Source organism: Rattus norvegicus, chromosome 1 (assembly GCF_036323735.1).
Source record: "Rattus norvegicus strain BN/NHsdMcwi chromosome 1, GRCr8, whole genome shotgun sequence".
NCBI lineage: Eukaryota > Metazoa > Chordata > Mammalia > Rodentia > Muridae > Rattus > Rattus norvegicus.
In genome coordinates this window covers 84,297,169-84,309,369 of record NC_086019.1, presented here as the reverse complement: position 1 = coordinate 84,309,369, position 12,201 = coordinate 84,297,169, and the positions used below count along the sequence as shown (strand labels likewise).

At 39.1% G+C, this 12,201-nt stretch overlaps 1 pseudogene; it reads left to right on the top strand.

Annotated features, from left to right (window-relative positions):
- Ncl-ps3 (nucleolin, pseudogene 3) overlaps positions 1 to 12,201 on the top strand; it is a 415,248-nt pseudogene that overhangs the window by 226,489 nt on the left and 176,558 nt on the right.

The window sequence follows — 12,201 nt, the reverse complement described above, 5'->3', positions numbered from 1 at the left end:
GTTATAATGTCTCATTTTAATGTTTTACTCCATTAGCTTTGAAATGCACTTTGTCTTTTGGTTAATTTATCTAACATTTTGAAAGAACCAACTGTATTTCAAAACCTTGCTATATTTATTTTGTTCCGTTAGTTTTTTCATTTCACTAATCAATATCAGTGATTTCTTTTCAGCCACTGATTTTAGTGTTTGTCTTGTTTTTTCCAAAGCCTATACTAGAAATATCTTTGATTTATTAATGTAGGTACTTTGAGGTTGAAACAACTTTAGTAGAACTGTTTTCATTGCATTCTACAGACTAAAGAATGCTTTGTTTTTATTTGTTTTTTTTAGGTGTGTTTTTTTTTTCTTGATTTGTTCTTTGATTCATAAAGTTGAGTTGTTTCAGCTCCTCGAATTAGTTTGCATTCTAGAGTTTTTAATTTTTGTCAGATAGAATATAAGGGATAATTTTAGCTTCCCATGTTTTTAAGACTTTCTTTGTGTTATACTATACGATCTTCTTTATAGGAAATTCAATGTGTTAACTGAGAACAACGCATATTCTAGGGTGTTTGGATAAAATGCTCTATAGAAATATGTTAAATCCATTTTGTCTATGATATCATATAATTCTTTATTTTTCTATCAGGATGACCGGTCTATGGTTGAGTTTGAGACTACTATGGTGACTGGTGATAACTTGTTACTGTATATCTAGTAGCATCTTTTTTTTTTCCCTTTGGGTAGAAATGGGTGACCTCTGTTTAGAGTTGTACAGTCATCTCCAGAATATTCCCTCAATCAGTAGAAAGAGATGTTTATTGTTTCTCACCAAATTTGGTTTCAAGTCTGTTTTGTCAGATTAGAACAGCAACACCTCCTGCTTTTTAGCATCATTTACCCAAATCACCTTTTTCATCATTACACTGTAACATTTGTCATTTATACTAAAATGCAATAACTCAATACTTCCTACTCTTTATATCCAATCTGCTAGCCTTTGTCGTTTCATTACTGAATTGACACTATACATATTCATTTACTACGAAATGGTGTCTATTGATTTTTTTTTTCATTTTGATGATTTTGCCAAGGAGCTTGAGCTTTTTCCCCCTCTTCATCTTTTTACTTAACAGTTGTACTACTTTGACTTATGGTTTTCCTGATAAAATACTTCATACCAGAAGCAATTTAGGCAAAAATGGTGTTTATTTGGCTTATACTTTCTTTTCTTTTTTCTTTTTTCTTAATTACTTCACTTGTTTACATTTCAAATGATATCTCCCTTCCCAGTTACCCCTCCACAACGCCCTATCCTCTTCCCACTCTCCCCCTTTTCCTTTGCCTCAGTGAAGGTGCTCCTCCACTCCCTCACTCACTCCCACCCCACTACCCTATAACATTCCCCTATACTTGGATATTCAGCCTCCTGGAACAAGGGGCTTTCCTCCCAGTGATGCCAGATAAGGCCATCCTCTGTTACATATGCAGCTAGAGCTATGGGTCCCAACAAGTGTATTCTTCATTGCCAGTTTAGTCCCTGGGGTCTCTGAGGTGTCTGGTTGTTTTTTGGTATTTTTGTTCTTCCTATGAGGTTGCAAAACCCTTCATCTCCTCCATTCCTTTCTGTAACTTCTCCATTGGGAGTGTTCAGGCAGATAATTGACAGCAGCATCCTCATTTGCAGGCTCTGGCAGAGGCTCTCAGGAGACAGAAATAACATGCTCCAGACAGCAAGCACTTCTTGGCATCAACAATAGTGACTGGATTTGGTGGCTGTATAAAAGAAGAATCTCCTTGTAGGACAGTCTCTGGATGGCCTCTCCTTCAGTCTCTGTTCTACTCTTTCTCCCTGTAAGTCTTTGAGACAAGAGCAATTCTGTGTTAAAATGAAAATTTTTTGCAAAGCATGGGTGGCCCCTTCCCTTAATCGGGGGCCATGCCCACCTGCTAGATATAGTCTATACAGGTTCTCTCTCTCTCCTTTGGTGGGTTTTTGGCTAATGTCATCCCCGTTGGGTTGGCAGAGACTCTTGCTTTCATGGCATCTAGGACTATCTACCGGGTCCCTCCATTTCCCATCCCCCATTGCTACACACCTTTTCAATTTTCTGACCCTCTGTACATCCCCCCTCTCTCCTTCCACACTGGATCCTGTTGCTCTATTTTCTTCTTTCCTTCATCTCTTCCTCCTAAGTCCCTCCTAACCTCTACCTCCAGTGATTATTTTGTGCCCCCTTATAAGTAGGACTGAAGCATCCACAATTTGATCTTCCTACTTGAGCTTTATATGGCTAGTAAGTTGTATTATGAGTATTACAAGCTTTTTTCCTAATATCCACTTAGAGTGAATACATACCATATGTGCTTTTTTTGTGATTGGGTTACCTCATTCAGAATGATATTTTCTAGTTCCTTCCATTTACCTGAGAATATCACCAAGTCATTGTTTTGAATGGCTGAGTAGTACACCATTATGTAAATGCACCACATTTTTCTGTATCCATTACTCTGTTGAGGGACATCTGGGTTGTTTTTAGCATCTGGCTATTATAAATTAAGGCTGCTATGAACACACTGGAGCATGTATCCTTGTTATAAGTTGGAAATATTTTGGGTATATGCTCAGGAGTGATATAGCTGGTTCCTCTGATAGCTATATCCAATTTTCTGAGGAACTGCCGGACTGATTTCCAGAGTGGTTGTACTAGATTGTAATCCCACCAGCAGTGGAGGTGTGTTCCTCTTTCTCCACATTCTTACCAGCTTCTTCAAGGATTTGTATCCACCATTGACATTTGTGTGCCTATGTATTAATCATTATTTACTGGAGAAAGTTTTCTGTTAATGGTTGAGAGATGCACTAAAATATAGGGATAGATATAATGAAAAATGATTTTGAGCCTATGCTGAAGCATATTCAAAAAGCTCACTCTTAGAATAAGTAGGTGTTAGATACAAGAACTGGTACCCTTCAGGATTTATGGTAATTATGAGGAGCATGTAGCTCTGGCAGTGCAACCTCTCAGCAAGATGTTCCTGCATAGAATCAGGGCTATGTAAGTCTTTGAACATATGAGTTTACTAATGAAATTAATTGTATCTGTTTACTCCTCTCTCTCTCTCTCTCTCTCTCTCTCTCTCTCTTTTTCTGTCTATCAATGTGGTAGTTATCTCAAAACACTTGATCTGAATTCATAAGTCATTTATAGTTTATTAATTATAGTGGTTATATGAGGCATATATATGCAGATATATATGTATTTGGCATTTGCAGATACATTTTTATCCTTGAGCATTATGTTCCTTATACCAGTGTTGTAACTCACAGTTAATAAGCTCCAAGTTCCATTGAAAACCAAGGCTCTGCATGAGGACACAAACATCATTACCCTGTGATTAACTACTTTAGTATAGAGAATTCTGAGATGGATATGCTGGTAAACACTTTTGAAAGAATAAAATGCATTGCATAATATTTGTCCTCCCAAATACTTCATCATATGGATGTTGCTTTTTAATTTTTGAGGTATTAATAGATCAAAGAATTATTTCATTTGGTGGGGTTAAGATCCTGGTTTTAAGATTTAAGCAATAATTTTCCATATACCAGTATGCTTATTTTGATTTTTATATTCAGACACTACAGAATAACATGCTAATTTCAGTCACTATTTGCTTGATAGAAATTTTGTAAAGACATTGTCACAATCAATTCACATGTCTGAGAATGTCTTCTGACAAACTTCAGTGGTCCTACCCCTCTAATACTTCACACTTGGTGTTTCCTTGACAGTGGTCAGACCATTAATCATGGTTACTAACGTCCTTAGAATACACAGAGGAAAAATGACCTGAGGATTGAGGGAAAATCCCACTAACTGCTAGCCAAAATAAAATCCTGAGAAGGTTTGAAAAACACTCTTTTTTGAGAACTGCAGCCTCTAGAATTATGAGACTTTCCTTTCTCACAAGAGTTAATCCACCACATATTAGGGTTATCTTGTTATTTGACACACTAAATTTTACAGAGATATTTACACAGAAATAATGAAGAGAAATGTACGTCTAATGGGTGTATATGCAAAGACACGGTTCTCTTATCTGGACTAATTCATTCCAATGGAAACCTTATTGAATTTGCTGAGATTCTTATACCACAGTTTATAGTCTGGCTTATTAGGATTCAAGTATGCTATAGGAAACAATAATGAAATATGCTCTAATAATAAATATAGTAACGAATCTGAGAGAAACAATAAATACTGACAGGTGCCCCTCTCATCATATGTCAATTTTATTGTTATATCAATTAATTGTGTTTTATTTGAATATGGTGTATCAATAATTACTCTTTAATTATGGTTTTATACATGTTTGTTAATCTATCCTACTGAGGAATTAAGAATAATTTATATAGTACCTAAAGAAAGTAATGTAACAAGTTAAAGCATTACTTGTCTTGTCAATATTTTGAGCTTCAACTATTTATCTATCACTGTTATGCCAGGTAACATATCAAGGACTAATTATACCTCATCGACAAAATGAGATCAATACAGGCACCTTGCTTACTCATTCACGAATGCTTTCAACAATTCCATATTGAGTATGTTTTATAGGTCTGATATTCTTTCACAAATGACCCATCACAGCTAAAGAAAAAAGTTATCTTTCACAAATATTAGCTACATGATCATTCCATTCATATATACAACATGGAAGTGCACGGAGTATATTGAAGTGTTACAGTTAGTATATAGGAGATAAAATACATGAAAACGGGGGCTGCAGTTATATACGTGATATAGAGATTGGAATAATTGATTACAGTGACATAAATAAGAAAGCCAATAAAAATATGTTTATATAGAAGACATCAGCACTCCGGAATGAATAAGCATGCAACTTATGAGGAATGATTAAATAATTTGAAGTCTCTAAGGTCAAAACCAAAAGACTACTGGAATGCTGTGATGAGAGCTAGCATATGTTCAAAGAAGACAGAGATAGGAAGAATAGGGGATATGATCATGAACATCTTCATGCATCACTAAATACAGTAGTTGTGTGAAAACAGAAGTCCTGGGATATTCTGAGCTGGAAGTCACTTGGATTCCTGCATTTGTTGGAAGCATCAAGATGACTACCATGCAGCTCACACTGTGTGCATCTCCAGTTCCAGGGGATCTGATGCTTCCATCCTCCATAGGCATCTTTATTAATTTGTACCAAAACACACACACACACACACACACACACACACACACACACACGCACGCACACACATGCACCATTATGTTTAACTTTATATATTTGTAAATATTGCTTATATCCTGTGAAGAACGTATATAACTAAACACTAAAACATAGAAAAAAACAAATGAAGTTTGTTTAGATAATTAAGATGAGAAACTCTTTTGGGTAAGATAGGGTGATGGATTCAGGCAAAATGGGAAGCAGGAATAATCTGAACATGTAAAAAAAGAGACACAGTGTTGCTTCTAATAGATGGTATGGATTATAAATCAGGAAGGAAAATGTGGTACATTATTTCCAAAGAGGAAAAAGTCTTTATGTATATTATTTTATGACATAAAAAGTGTTTTCTAGAGAACCACTGAAAGTTGGATTTTATTAACTGTGTGGTCCTTGTGAAGTAGATAGTAAAGCATGTGAAGTAAGGAGTGAGAACAGTGTTAAGATTATCATTAGCCCACCTATATATCTGATTCACATTTTGTGGGGTACACCTGGGCACTGGAAGAATTAATTTATGCTAGCCCAAGCTGAAACCTTTGATAAAGTATACCAGGAGAAAATGGTGCGTTTCCCTACAGGGCTGTTCCCATGGGAACGAGTTCTTTGAACGTTTAAATCTGTATATGATTTTCCTGTCCTTGTATATATGAATGATTGGAGTGTTCATAGAATAAATATTGTTATTGAATTGTATTTTCTCATTATTTTCTTCATTTCATAACCTATTCACAGCCCTTATCTCCTTTTTTCCAGTCCCACCCTTACACACTCCTTCCCCTGTTTTTTCCTTTCCTCCTCAGAGAAAGGGAGACCCTCCATTAGTACCAACTTGTTTGGGCATATCCTGTCACAGTCACAGAAGACCAAGTGCATCATCTCCCACTGAGGTCGGACAAGGTAGCCCAGCTAGGTAAAGGAATCAAAATGCAGGCAACAGAGTCAGAGACCAGTTCTACTCCATTTGTTAGATGACACATGTAGAAGAAGATACACATCTATTACATATTTGTAGGGGCTCTATGTCAGTCTATGCATACTCTTTTGCTGGTCATTCAGTCTGTGTTAACACCCATGTTTGTTTACTCTGAAGATCTTGTTGTGATGTCCTTGACTCCTCCAGCTCCCTCAATCCTCCCACTCTTCCACAAGGCCCCATTAAATCTGCCTATTCTTTAGCAGTGGGTTATTCTTAGTTAGGGTTTTACTGCTATGGACAGATACCATGATCAAGGCAACTCTTGTGAAAATAAAGTTTAATTGGGGTGGACTTATAGGCTCAGAGTTTCAGTCCATTATCATCAAGGCAGGAACATGGAAACATCCAGGCAGGCATGTTGCAGAAGGAGGTGAGAGTTCTGCATTTTTTCCTGAAGGCTGCTAGCAGAATACAGGCTTCAAGGCAGCTAAGATGAGGGTTTTAAAGCACACATCCACAGTGACAAACTTACTCCAACAAGGCTACACCTTATAATAATGCCATTCCCTGGGCCAAGCCATCACATGGTCTCTGCATCTGTTTCCATCAGATTCTTGACAAAGCATCACAAAAGACAGGTATCCTAGGCTCCTGTCTGTAAGCATAAAAAGGTATCATTAATAGTATAATGCATTTTCTTTCTCCCATGCGATGGGTCTCAAGATGAGTCAGTCATTGCATAGTGATTCTTTCAATCTCTGCTCTTTCATTATCCCTTTATATTCTAGGTTGTAGAAATTTTGGTTTGAAGCATGCTGGTCCCTCCCTTCACTGAAAGGAGTAACTACTTCAGGATCCATATCACTCACTGCTAATCTCACCCCCATAGATTCCATAACTGGGTTTTATCATCAAATAAATCCTGTTGTTGAATTGTCAAGCTTTTTTAAAAGATCATATTGGCAGTAATAATTGTGATGGCAGCAACAAAAGTAGTAGTAGTAGTAGTAGTAGTAGTAGTAGTAGTAGTAGTAGTAGTTTTGTGTGTGTGTGTGAATGTGTGTGTATACCAATTTTTGTGCATAGTGCCTTTAAAAGTCAGAAGAGTGTAGTTACATGCAGCTATCTCTTAGCAGCATGTTTTGGGTCCTAGGAACTGAACTCAGGCCCTTTATAAGAGCAATACAGACCTTTTAACCTCTGATTCATTTCTCCAGCCTCAATTCTTAGTTCTTGGGTCATCAAATGTCAGCTACTTTTATTACTGGTGTGTTATAGATTCCCATCTAGTCCCAAATTGGTTTATGAAATTCTATCTTAAAAATATTTAACCATAAAATTACCACAAACTGAAATATTTTTACTCTATAGAATTGAGCAAAAAATGTCTTCATAGAGATTCTGAAATGTTATCCAAATATCCTATCATTTAAGACATTTATAAACTTACATTTCTGTTCAGAATTTTTAAATTGTATATCACTTTTTCTTCATTTTTGGTAATTTCTAGTGAGTGTATAAAATAATGTGTCTCATTATAAAACATTGAGATATATATATATATATATATATATATATATATATATATATATATAATTTACTCAGTATTGAACTCTACTGCCTAGGCATGATTGTTCCTATGATGTACCCTGACTGTTTTTATGTAATATAGATACACTTACATATGAATACAGATGTGCATATGGAAGAAGGATTGCAACATTTTCTTCTGTTTTCTGTGGTTGAGGAGATTTTTCCTATAGTTTTGATGGAGAATAGAGACAGTGACAGGTAAAATACAGTTCAAAGCATAAACACAGTCTAATAGACTGAACACAGCTGCCCAAATAAGCAAGGCCAAATGGTGGTAGTGATAAAGGAAGACCAAGAATAGGGAAAATGGGGAGAAAGGGGACAAGAAGACCGACAGAGCCAAGAGGGCACATGATTGCAATATCAGAGTTATGTAGGAACTAAAAACTGGAGAATGGAAGCTCATGATCTGGAGAAGATGGGTGAAAGGGTAGGGTAATAAGGGCTGAGGAAACTCAGGATGCCAACATGGATTCTGTTATAGGTACTTGCTAACAAAGCCAGGAGGCCAGCATGGATGTTTATATGCCAATAGACATCAAAGTTATCTATTTGTCCTGAATTTCTTTTATGCCTGACATTCTAGCCTTACTGTAGATGGTAAGCAGCAATGTTATCTCCTTCTGTAACTACTTCTTTGCTGAGTAAGGATTTCAATCTGACATACCTGGCTAATAAATATTGTAAGGAAAGAGAGGTGTACAAGGTAGAGAAGATTGATGACATCTGCTTTATTTGCTTCACAGGTTCTGTGTGACCAGCAGGAGCTAGCAAATTTCAGGCAGCTTTGGAGAAGTCTGAAATTCTGAAATTCTGGTTCAAACCAGAATCAAGCCAGTTGGAAATTTCATCAGAAAAATCTAGTTTATGGTTTTTTAATAAGTCCAGTGATAGAGATTTTTATTTAGAGAAATTTTCAGTCTTCAGGTGAGTATAAATCTGCTAAGACAGATGCAGATATACTGTAGGTACAGAAGGTAAAGTTCAGATGCTTAGGGTAACTCTTATATTGGGTACGTTCTTGAAATTTCCAGAACTGTGATTCTGGTATTTGGGGTTTGGAAGAAGTCCAGCCTAGCAGTATCATAGAGATAGAGATATAGATGGAGGTAGAAATGGAGATGATAGAGATACATGGATGGATAGATAGGTAGAATCCACAAAGGAATAGGTAGTAGGATGATCCCTCTGCCTCTCCTTTAACCCCATCAGACTTCTGAACCATACAGAAAAAGCTTCCTTTCCTTCACCATCTTACCTGCTCTCTGATATCTCTGGGCCAAGCCAAGCTGCCCTAAGTACACTGCAATCCAAGGGAGACTACCATTCTTCAGTTGCTGCTACTCCCTCCTCTATCATAACTGCGACTCCTGAACCAAACAGGCTATCTTCCCTTCCCCCACATCTATCCTGCTGAGCCTGAGCCCCAGTTTTCTTCTGGTTTGCACCTTACCTGAACCCATGGCACATTAACATGTTCTCCTCCCTGCAAAGCCTAGCTGTCTGCCCTAGCTAGAAACAGAGGTGATACCATTGCCCCAATACCCACAGCAGCTAGAACCCTCATAGAGCATAGCAGATGTGGTATCAATACCATTCTGCTTGAACCCCATAGTCCTTTAGATCTGTACCTCCACCTGAGCCAATGACAGATTGATGTGTCAGTCTTCTGAGTCCAAAGTCTTCTCATCTCCCAGGATGTCTGCCCTAACCAGGGACAGAGAGAAATAGTGATACAGTGCACAGGGGTACCATAACAAAGGGACAGATGATGCTTGCCATAACCATGCCTACAGGAGTCCTGCCAAAAACAGAAATAGCACTGCCTGCCTCCTAGGAAGTCTGCTGTAACCCAGGTTACATTGCTGTACTTGCTACCAAGGAGGCCTTCTCCAGCCTGAAAAACTCAGGCAATTTAGCACCTTAGATAACCAGATGGCCAATACCAACTGCAAGAACATAAGCAACAGGAGCCAATGTAATTTTGGCCTCTTAGAACACATTTCTCCTACCACAGCAAGCCCTGGCTACCCTAATACACTTTAAGACCATGATAAATCCCATCTCATGAAGATGATACAGGCATTTAAGAAGGATAGGATTTCTTTAACCCCCTTAAAGAAATACAGAAAAACACAGGCAAACACGTGGATGACCTAAAAGAGGAAACAAAGAAATCACCTTAAGAAATACAGGAAAATACTGTCAAACAGGTGAAATAATCAAACAATATGGTCCAAGACCCAAAAATGTAAAGAGAAACAATAAAGAAATCACAAATGGAAGCAACCCTGGAGATGGAAAACCCAGTAAAGAAATTAGCAGAATACAAAATGGGAGAGTTGGAAGAAAGTGTCTCGGGCATAGAAGTGGTGTGAATGCTTGCAGCCAACCATCAGACAGAGCATGGGGATCCCAGTGGAAGAATTCGGAGAAGGACCAAAGGAGCTCTTGCAACCCCATAGGAAGAACAGCAATATCAACAAACCAGTCCCCCCAGAACTCCCAGGGAATTAACCACCAATCAAAGAGTACACATGGAAGGACCTATGGCTCCAGCTGCATATGTAGCAGAGGATGGCATTATTTGGAATCAACTGAAGGGAGGCCCTTGTTCCTATGAAATCTCAATGACGCTGTGTAGGGGAATGACAGGGCAGTGAGGTGGAAGTGGGTGGGTCTGGGAGCACCCTCATGGGAGCAGGGTAAGGGAGTGGGATAGGGGTTTTTGGAGGAGAAATTGGAAAGGGGATAACATTTGAACTCTAAATAAATAAAATATCTAATAAAAAATAAAAAGAAAAAAGAAAATGAACGGAGCAGAGACAAATAATATGAGACACAAAGTTAAGAAGAAAATTCAAACAGCTAAATGCCTTCAGGAAGGAATTGGAGCCTTATGATTCTGCCTGTGCCCAGAGCTGACCCCTGCCCACAGATCTCTGTAACCAAATCTTATGGAGGAGAGACCTAGACTCTCAGAGGTGCAGACAATCCTGAGAGTTCAGAGGAGACCTCTACTTCTGCTCATATTCCTGGCCCAAAAGGAACCCACCTAAAGCTCTAAGGACACAGAATCCTAGGAGTAGTCAGGAAAAGGATCCTTCCAGACTTTGCCTGTGTTCAAAGCTGAAAGCCAGTGGCCAGGAGCGCTGACACACCTGGGAGCACAGTTAAGACAAATTTGTCTGCTCTAACTGACCAGCCTGAAGCCTGCAGAAGCAGTATGGGATAGGACACTTCTGGTTTCTATTTCACCTGAAACTGACACAGCTCTGCAGTTCTCTGAACCCAGATGCCACTGGGAGAAAAGAGGTGTATAGGAGTGCTGACACACAGTCTTACAGGAGGACCAAGCCACTGTCAGAGACAGAAAGACAAGCTAAAACCAGGACAACTTGATGGCAAAAGGCAAATGCAGAAACCAAGGCTACTTAGTATCATTGGAAACAAGTTCTCCCACCAAGGCAAATGCAGGATACCCCAATATACTGGAAAAGCAAGATTTGGATTTAAATCACATTTCATGGGGATGATAGAGGACTTTAAGAATGATATAAATAAATCCCTTAAACAAAATCAAGACAACACAGGTAAACAAGTAGAAGCCCTTAAAGAGGAAACACAAAAATCGCATAAAGAATAACAGGAAAACAGAACCAAACAGGTGAAGGAATTGAAATATACCATCCAGGGCCAACAGTTCCCTGCTCCCAAATCCTGTGGGAAAGAGAGCTCACCGCCCTGAGAGGAGGGCACTCCTGAGACTGCAGAGTGGGAGAGACCAACAATACTGCCTACCCCTGCCCACATCCCTGACATAAGAGGAAACAGTACAGGGCCTCTGGGAACAGGAAAATAGGGGCACTCAAGCGGAAGTTACCCTGAGGTCCAGACACCACTTGGACCAGAAGAGTCCTGATCAACAGCTCCCTACACCCAAATCCTGAGGGAGGGAGAGCTAAACATTCAGAGGGGCAGACACACCTGGGAAGCCAGAAGAGACCACACTCTGCCCACATTTCTGTGACTCCAGAGGAAAACACTAAATGCCATCTGGGACCCAGGTGCACGAGGGCCTGGGGAAAAGGTGGCGCAGGGCCTCTTGGTTTCTGCCCTCACGGAGTGCTCCAAAGCAGCCCGCCAGGAGCAACTTCAGCCATGGGACCACAGGTAAGACCAAATTTTCTGCTCCAAGCAACCTGCATGGTGGACTCAGGACACAAGCCCACAGCAACCGCTGAAGACCAGTAGACAGGAAAGACTACACGCCTGAAAGCAGAACACTCTGTTACCATAACTGTCTGAAAGAAAACAGGAAAAGAGGCCTACAGCACTCCTAACACTCAGGCATATAGGACGGTATAGCCACTGTCAGAAATAGAAGAACAAGGTAACACCAGAGAAAACCTGATGGTGAGAGGCAAGCACAGGAACTCAGTCAACAG